The sequence below is a fragment of the Montipora foliosa genome, chromosome 1 (assembly GCF_036669935.1).
Source record: "Montipora foliosa isolate CH-2021 chromosome 1, ASM3666993v2, whole genome shotgun sequence".
Lineage (NCBI taxonomy): Eukaryota > Metazoa > Cnidaria > Anthozoa > Scleractinia > Acroporidae > Montipora > Montipora foliosa.
This window is the reverse complement of record NC_090869.1, coordinates 14,975,071-14,982,570: the sequence shown is the minus strand read 5'-3', so window position 1 is coordinate 14,982,570 and position 7,500 is coordinate 14,975,071. Positions and strand designations below refer to the sequence as shown.

Sequence of the window (7,500 nt, the reverse complement as noted above, 5' to 3'; positions counted from 1 at the left end):
GTACAAGTAAAATCGCAAAATCGAAAGTGACATCGATTTTAGCGGCCGCCTGTGATCAAGTTACCTTGCGCGTTTAATACTGACAACTCACGAAACAAAGGATGCATCTGTGACAAAATGACGGCATGACACCTGGTTTTTGTTAGCTAGCTTTTTTTTTTTCTTTCAAGTGTTATAAAGTTCGACAAGATACATGTGCGAATTTAACACAAAGATCACAATCGTTGATTCTAGTCCAAGTGTCAACTGAAGTTAAGCTGAAAAAGCATCGTTCCACTTTATAGAATAGTTTAATACTAGTAGGCTGATTTAGCAACAGTACGGGAACGTCAGTGGCGACGTCGCGCGCAGCAAAACTACCAATGAGAATTTAGAATAGAGAAGAAAAGAGTGGAGTCTATTCTATTCTTAATTCTCATTGGTGTTTTTTCTGCGCGCGCCACTGACGTTCCCGTTCTGTTGCTAAATCAGCCTAGTAACTGTGTCAATCATCTTTCAAGTGTTATAAAGTTCGACAAGATAAATGTGCGAATTTAACACGAAGATCACAATCGTTGATTCTAGTCCAAGTGTCAGCTGAAGTTAAGCTGAAAAAGCGTCGGTCCACTTTACAGAATAGTTTGATACTGTGACAATCATGACGGGCGGAAAGATTCCACAATAAATATTTGCTTTCATCTAGATAACACACAGTGTGTTGCGGTGTCCGAGTGGTCTAGCGCGCTCCAGGTTTATCGTAAAGGTTGGGAGAAGTATGGGGGTTCTAATCGCGCCAGGGAAATATGGTAAAAGTGAAGGGTGTTAAAGTAAATTCACCCGATCGGAGCTTCATTCAATATCCGTGGCGTATGCACATTTGTGACTACCAACAACAAAAAAGAAAGCAGACCGGTTTTAAGACGTGGTATACCGTCGGCATTCCACGTAACAAGTGTTTTGGGCCCGTTTTAAACGTCGCATTTTACATGTGCCGAATCTAATGCAAATAAGAATAATCTATTGTTTTCGCTCATTTGCATTAGATTCGGCACATGAAAAATGCGACGTTTAAAACGTGCCTAAAAATCTGAAAGCCCGAAACTTCCGTGCGGCATGTTACTTCAGCCGCGTACACATGCATTGCAGTCTTTGACGTCATTTTCTTCTCGACCCAGCTCTCTCAAAATTATAAAGTTAGTAATGGAGGACCAATAAATAAGAAAATTCCAGTTAAAATAAAGAGCTGTCTTTTTAAAATCAGAACTTAAAACTTGGTTCACTTAGTGTTTAATTAACACAGTTTTGAAATCCAAAGAAAAAGAATAATTATTTTTTTCGGTCGTGGTAGCCTTTAAAGTGCCACTACGACGAAAATTTTTGGTTTTCTTTTCGAATGTTTTCAACGTCAATTAAGTTAATATGTTCAAAATAATACAATGCATTTAAATTTGGAACGATAGAAGCGAGATAAGTCGGGAAATAGCCAGCCAAAAACCTCTAAAAATCTGTCCGCCATTACTCGGACGGCATTGGAGAAGCCTGCGATTATTTTGTAAGCGGTCTTCACGCAAGACTTGGCTCGTGACGTCATACGCGCATCGCTTCGTGGGCGTTTGACCAAGCGAACAAGTCGATCAAGGAGTGATGTATATAGACCGTATTCATAAATGGCGGTCACATTTATAATTCTTTTGTCCACGTGCAAATTAGCCTACCAAGCCTCATTTTAGAGCAAAAATTCTTTTCAATTCACTGTATGGTATCGAGGCTTGGTAGGCTATACTTTGCACTTCGACAAAAGAATTATAAATTGGCCGCCATTTATGAATAAGGTCTATAATATCAGCAAAAAGCAACTCGGCGATCTCTCACATCTCATAGACGGCATGGGAAATTAGCCACGTTTATTTTGAGCGTTGCGCATATAACGTCAGACCCAAGGCGATCCAGCTAGACCCAACCCTTTTCCTCGCTCACGGTCATTTGCCGTTCGAGTAATGGCGGACAGCGAAAACCGAAAAACAACGTTACAATAATCATACTTTCCGTGGAAATTTTGAGATAAAAATTGGCATGATTCCTATTTAGTACGTCTATTTTCAAAATCTAAAGAAAAAAGGACATGCAAAATTTTCATCGTAGTGGCACTTTAAGCACGGTTGAAATCTAATACTCAATACTCAAACTACCGGTAAACACGGAAGCGATCCGAAGATCGATCTAAACTCAGACTATGTCCTTCTTCTCGCGTGACTTTCTTCCCGCCACACGTAATTTATTATTATGATACTTTATGTCAAATATATTTCTAACATTGTTGGCTTTCAAAAACTGACAGTCACTGGTACTGAAATTATTTTCGCACTGAGGTGTAAATTACGATGACCGTCATGGTATTAAACGAGTTTTTTTTTTATTTTACGTTCACTTGTTCCTTCTAGTCAAAATAATGCACATTTAAATTCACGGCTATCTCAGTTTCTGTAATTGATTATTTTACCACAAGATATTTTAGCATTCTTGAAGCCGTGTTTGATTCGGACCTAAAGAGACCCGCATGTCGTTCAGTCGCATATTTTCAAAGATGGTGATGAAATATTGCGGTGAAGATTAATTAATTAATCAATTGATGCCGCTTTTCTATCTTCTTTAAATGCTGGAAAAACCTTTGTTTTTGTTGTCCTTTATTTAGCTGTCATTAAGGGTGATTGAAATAATTAACTTAATAAACGTTTGTTGAGATGGGGGTGCTTCTTGAAAGGATTTCATTCTTTCATGGCGCCACAACATATCGACCCCCAAAAATTCACCAGCACTCTAGATATCCGGCTTTGCAAATGTGTTTTTTCACATTTGAGCGTAAAACGTCTTCCTTTATTAAGATGCAACAATGAAAGCTCGCATTCTTATGAGACTCTTTTGAAAAAGGAAATAGATGAAAGAGGGACGTTAATTGTTACCGGAGCTTTGTTAAATGGCAGGGCTTCGGCAACTCTCCTGTCCCGGGCCATAGCAATGGGAGTTTTTTTCTCGGGCATCCCTCAGTAAACATGGAAAAATATGTCTGTTTGTTAATTTACATGGATTAGCATACACCATCCTCTGCACTTGTAAGAAATATTTGGTTTGCTTGTTCTTCTGACACTCATTCAGTTTTTGGAAAGAATGGAGTAGTGTTCTGTTAATTTTGTCCCCGAAATCACAATGATGTTTATTCGCGATAAGCTGAATGCGCCCAGTTGTGGGTCGTTTTGGCGTGAAAAAAGTGCGCAATTGACCAAGCGGCTGCAAAATGGTATCCAGACTATTCCCAGTACTTATAGTGGCAACCATTCCGAGTTTCTAATACGTATTCTTTTGGAAACCCTTATTCTGGTATTCTATGAATCCTGAATAGTTCCCAATAAACGCAGCTGAAAATGATGACCGACCATGTTCGATATGTCAAAATCTGACTTCGTTTCAAGTTTGGCCTTCAGAGTTGTTTTGTGATTAAATTTCTCCGACCCAAAGTCTAAAATCATGACACAACGAATTAAGCCGAAGCCAGAGAAAAACGATCGAGGGATAAAAACTCATAGATTTCAAAAAGGAAAGAAATGAATCCGTCAAAATAATACTGCAATGTAAAATATACACCCATAACAATTACGTGCTACGCGAACTTTTTTTTATTGATAATATTTCCTCCACGCAAAATCCATTTGAATTATTTACGACGCTTACCTATCTGAGCAATGATCAAGCGTGCTTGATAACAACTGATAATACTGATAATTCGAGTAGCGATATTTAGCTTACCTGTGTGTGAAGAAATCACTCTACTACGAATTCCGCTTTATAATGGTTATTGCTAAAACGCAGTACACTGTCAGTTTAGACTGTAGTCCACGAAGGGTTACTTGACTGCTCGCTTTGAAGTGACACAGTAGCAGCTGGTTATTAGCCAAAAAAAATGCTGGAAACGCAGTATCCTTATACAATATTTTCACAAGTTAATACGGGTAATTAGAACATTTCGACCACGAGATAGCAGCTTTCAGTTCTTGTTGTTTCTACTTTGAAAAGTTGTTGACTTGAGGGAAGTCAGAAAATGCCTTGAATATTAATTTTTGCACAACTGAGAACATCCACGAAGTGTTTCATGTAATACCGCAGCTCATGCAATATTTTGAGCAATCTCATGATTTTTGCACAACGCAGTGAAGAAATAGCTGAACTCGCAGTTAGAAATCAAGTTATGCCGGGAATATAAGCAGAACAATCCCTTGGATGCCGTTTTGGTTATTCTCTGAGGCGCGAGTTGATTTACAGTATATTTCCTTGAGACATTACAGTGGAAAGTGAGTGCCGACTTCTCATGAGCAAAGGTGATAATCTCGAAGCTAATAATCACCGCCCAAGAATTTAACCAGACAATTAATATGACAATACCGAGAATTATTGTCATTACACCGTTTACTTTTCTAGACAAAATAATCCGTGATCTCTGGATGCCTTTCTATTATTTTTGCACAATTTTGATGACCGCACTTGACAAGTGGAGTCATCGGGCTTCTTTCGCTGATTATAAAGCAATTATTTCACTAGATAAATAATTTTTTTTGCTCGTACAGGCGAAAACAAACCAATCATAGACACACACCTGGTCAACTGGAAGTTGTATGTATATTATAAATTTGGGAAACACTAAAAATTTAACTAGTCAAGAATTTTGCAGCAGTCAGAGAGGTTGTCATTGGCATTCAGTCGGTTTGCAATGGAGTCCACAAATACATTTCTTTTTCTGGTGTTTGCTGCCTTCTTGTTAGTGCAAACTCATGAATCCTCAGCAAAACTAGAATCCACTTCCTTCTTGGATATCGTAGGTAAGCAAAAAACTTGAAAATGAAGATTTTCTTTCTTTGATAGCATGGGAAATTCCACATAGCAAGCTTTGGCACTCCGCTTTGATTCCACTTGAATAACCTAAAATGTGACATTACTGCAAAAAGATCAGTTGGAACACTGTTTATCAACGACATGAGAGACTTCGTATAAAAGTGTATCCACTTAAAAACTATGCGTAAAAAATCTTTAATGCGATGCTGTTTAATGCTGCTGTCTTTTTTTTCTCAGTGCTATTATATTTAACTCATGTTTTAAGGCACAGGTGTATAAAAGTCATAAATATGTGATAAACGATACTGTTTTTTCCTTTAAGAATAAATATGTTTACCATCTTAGGCATAGGCTATTGACGAGAATGAAAACGCCCTGAAAAGACGATATGCTTGATGAACAAAAAAACATAAGATATTTCGCACTGCGTTTAATATTTGAGATAACTAATGAAACCAATTTGATATTAATTTATTTCCCTTCTGTTAGGTCGATATATCGAGCAACTTTCTCCAAGAAAGCAGACAATTTAGAATATTAAGAAACTGTTCGTTCTTTTATAAGTACAGTATGGAGATCATTATGAAATGCGACAAGTTTTTTTGTTCGCTGTTTCGGATCTGACAATGTACAAACCACACCCTTTTTCTAAAAGACAGCCAATCAAAAGTTTCGGTTAATTTATTCAAAACTCAGTAGTGAACTGAGGACAACATGTTCACGGTCATGTTAATATGAAGCGCGATGTCAATTTTCTCTCCTTCGTAATCTCCAGAGTTTGATTTGTAACCATTCCATCGATATGAACTATGTTTTATGACAATCATCACTAAGAGTTGCCGTTTCCCTTTTGCCGTTTCGCATTAAGGCGATGCTACATCTTCCTGATGGCTCGTCACGCCCCGCAAGTGCGATTTAAATTTTGGTACACTCTTTGCCGCTCTTCATCTTCATCTTCGAGCCTCATTGGCTGTCAAAACAAAGGGTCTTTTGTTCCTGTGGTTGGCACATTTGAATAACAAAAGCAATGTTTGTAAACAGATATCTTCCCTTTAAGAGTACTCTCTCAGTATTTACATCAAGAACAGACCTTTTGCCAGTTGTAAAGTTGAGTGTTGTTGTCTCGTTTTTTTTGCAGCAGCGGATGTCAATGACCAATATAAAGGAGTAGTAGGTAAAATTATGTATTATAACAGCAATTATATCCTCCATTACCTGAAAACATTACTACTCACTTTTTTGCAAGGCATTACATCATTCCTGTTTTGCTTTTTCGCCAATAAAACTCACTAACCACATTGTTGTGACATTGTTTAGCAAAATATTTGTTTTTTTGGATCGTACATCCCAAAAGTACGGGAAAATATATATATAAGTAATTCCAAGTATATGTTTAATTCCGGTTACATATACAATACACAAATTACAGCATAGAAAATGCTTTGTACGGATTTTAATTCACTCGTTGCAAATTTTAGAATAAAAATCCGTATTCCTACTTTCTATGAAGTAATCCCTTTTTCTGTATTTTCTTCTGCTAGTCATGTTCGAACAAGGGCCCTTGTCCGAAAATTAAAATGAAAGATGCGCGAAGTCACTTTTGGCGAACGAAATACAAATACATGTAATTTGAGTATGATCGGCCTTTTTGTATTCGTAGGGTGCAGGGATAACTTGAGTTCGGAATTCTGTGAAGGCTTCAGGTTGGGATGTGTGGGTCGTCTTAACAAGGTCTTTATGAGGAAATGGTGCAAATTTACATGTGGATGTATTTAGGTAAGAAAAACGTTTTTTCCTTCTTTTTTGCTGTGATCAACACCCCAATATTCAGTGGGGAGACTTGCATAAGTGTAATGTGGAGGGATTGTTGGAACAGAGACGACAAGTGACAATTTCCCAATAGCCTAGTTTCGAATTATGCAGAAACAAAAGAACAGAGTAGAGGTTCAGGGGAATAATTTGCATTTTCCTTTGTTTTGACCAAAACAAAATGCTAGTTATTCCCCTGAACCTCGACTCTGTTCTTTTGTTTCTACACAATTCGAAACTAGGCTATTCTCTCCGCCTGATGATAGCCGGAGAGAGAGAGAGACCTGGTTATGGTCTAGTCACGTGTGACATGAAAATTTATGGGAGGGGCTGCTAAATTAACACGACTTTAGACTCTTTAGAACCCCTCCCCGACAGGGAGAGGATAAATGCAAATCGAGAGGTCAGTTAGAGTGCTCCTGGTAGACTCTGATCAGTAACTATGAAAGGAAATCGTGACTTTCAAAGCAATGAAATGCTAGACTAAAAGTGATTGGTCAATAAAATGGTTTGTGTTTCGGAGAGATTTATAACCTGGGTATCAAAGCCAAACAACCTCAGCCCGGAACCAGGGCCCGGAACCGTCTCATGATTCTCCGTGGGGATTAATTCTTATATTAACAGCTGTCGGTGGTTCTTGTATCACGCGTCATGACCGCCATTCAAAGAAAAAGAAATGGGGACGTTGTTGGTGTACCTATGAATTTATCTTTAAAGAACTGAATTCTGTTTTTAAGGGAAGATTTTCTGGGAGTTTTGGCATCGCAGACGGCTACGCTAAAGATGCAAAAAAGAATGATTGATTTAGATAAAAGCACGGTATTTACTATT

At 37.9% G+C, this 7,500-nt stretch overlaps 1 protein-coding gene and 1 long non-coding RNA gene across 2 annotated transcripts in view; one reads left to right on the top strand and one right to left on the bottom strand.

The window, feature by feature from the left end:
* Window positions 1-4,285, bottom strand: part of LOC137975236 (uracil-DNA glycosylase-like) — a 15,786-nt gene extending 11,501 nt beyond the window's left edge. Inside the window, exon 1 of the mRNA XM_068822331.1 lies at window positions 3,781-4,285. The gene's annotated coding sequence lies outside the window, so the exon portion shown is untranslated. The remainder of the gene's footprint in view (window positions 1-3,780) is intronic.
* A 393-nt stretch (window positions 4,286-4,678) lies between these two features.
* LOC137975231 (uncharacterized) overlaps window positions 4,679-7,500 on the top strand; it is a 3,132-nt gene continuing 310 nt past the window's right edge. The window contains exons 1-3 of the long non-coding RNA XR_011117557.1: window positions 4,679-4,847; window positions 5,999-6,034; window positions 6,521-6,636. This is a non-coding gene — a long non-coding RNA (uncharacterized lncRNA). The remainder of the gene's footprint in view (window positions 4,848-5,998; window positions 6,035-6,520; window positions 6,637-7,500) is intronic.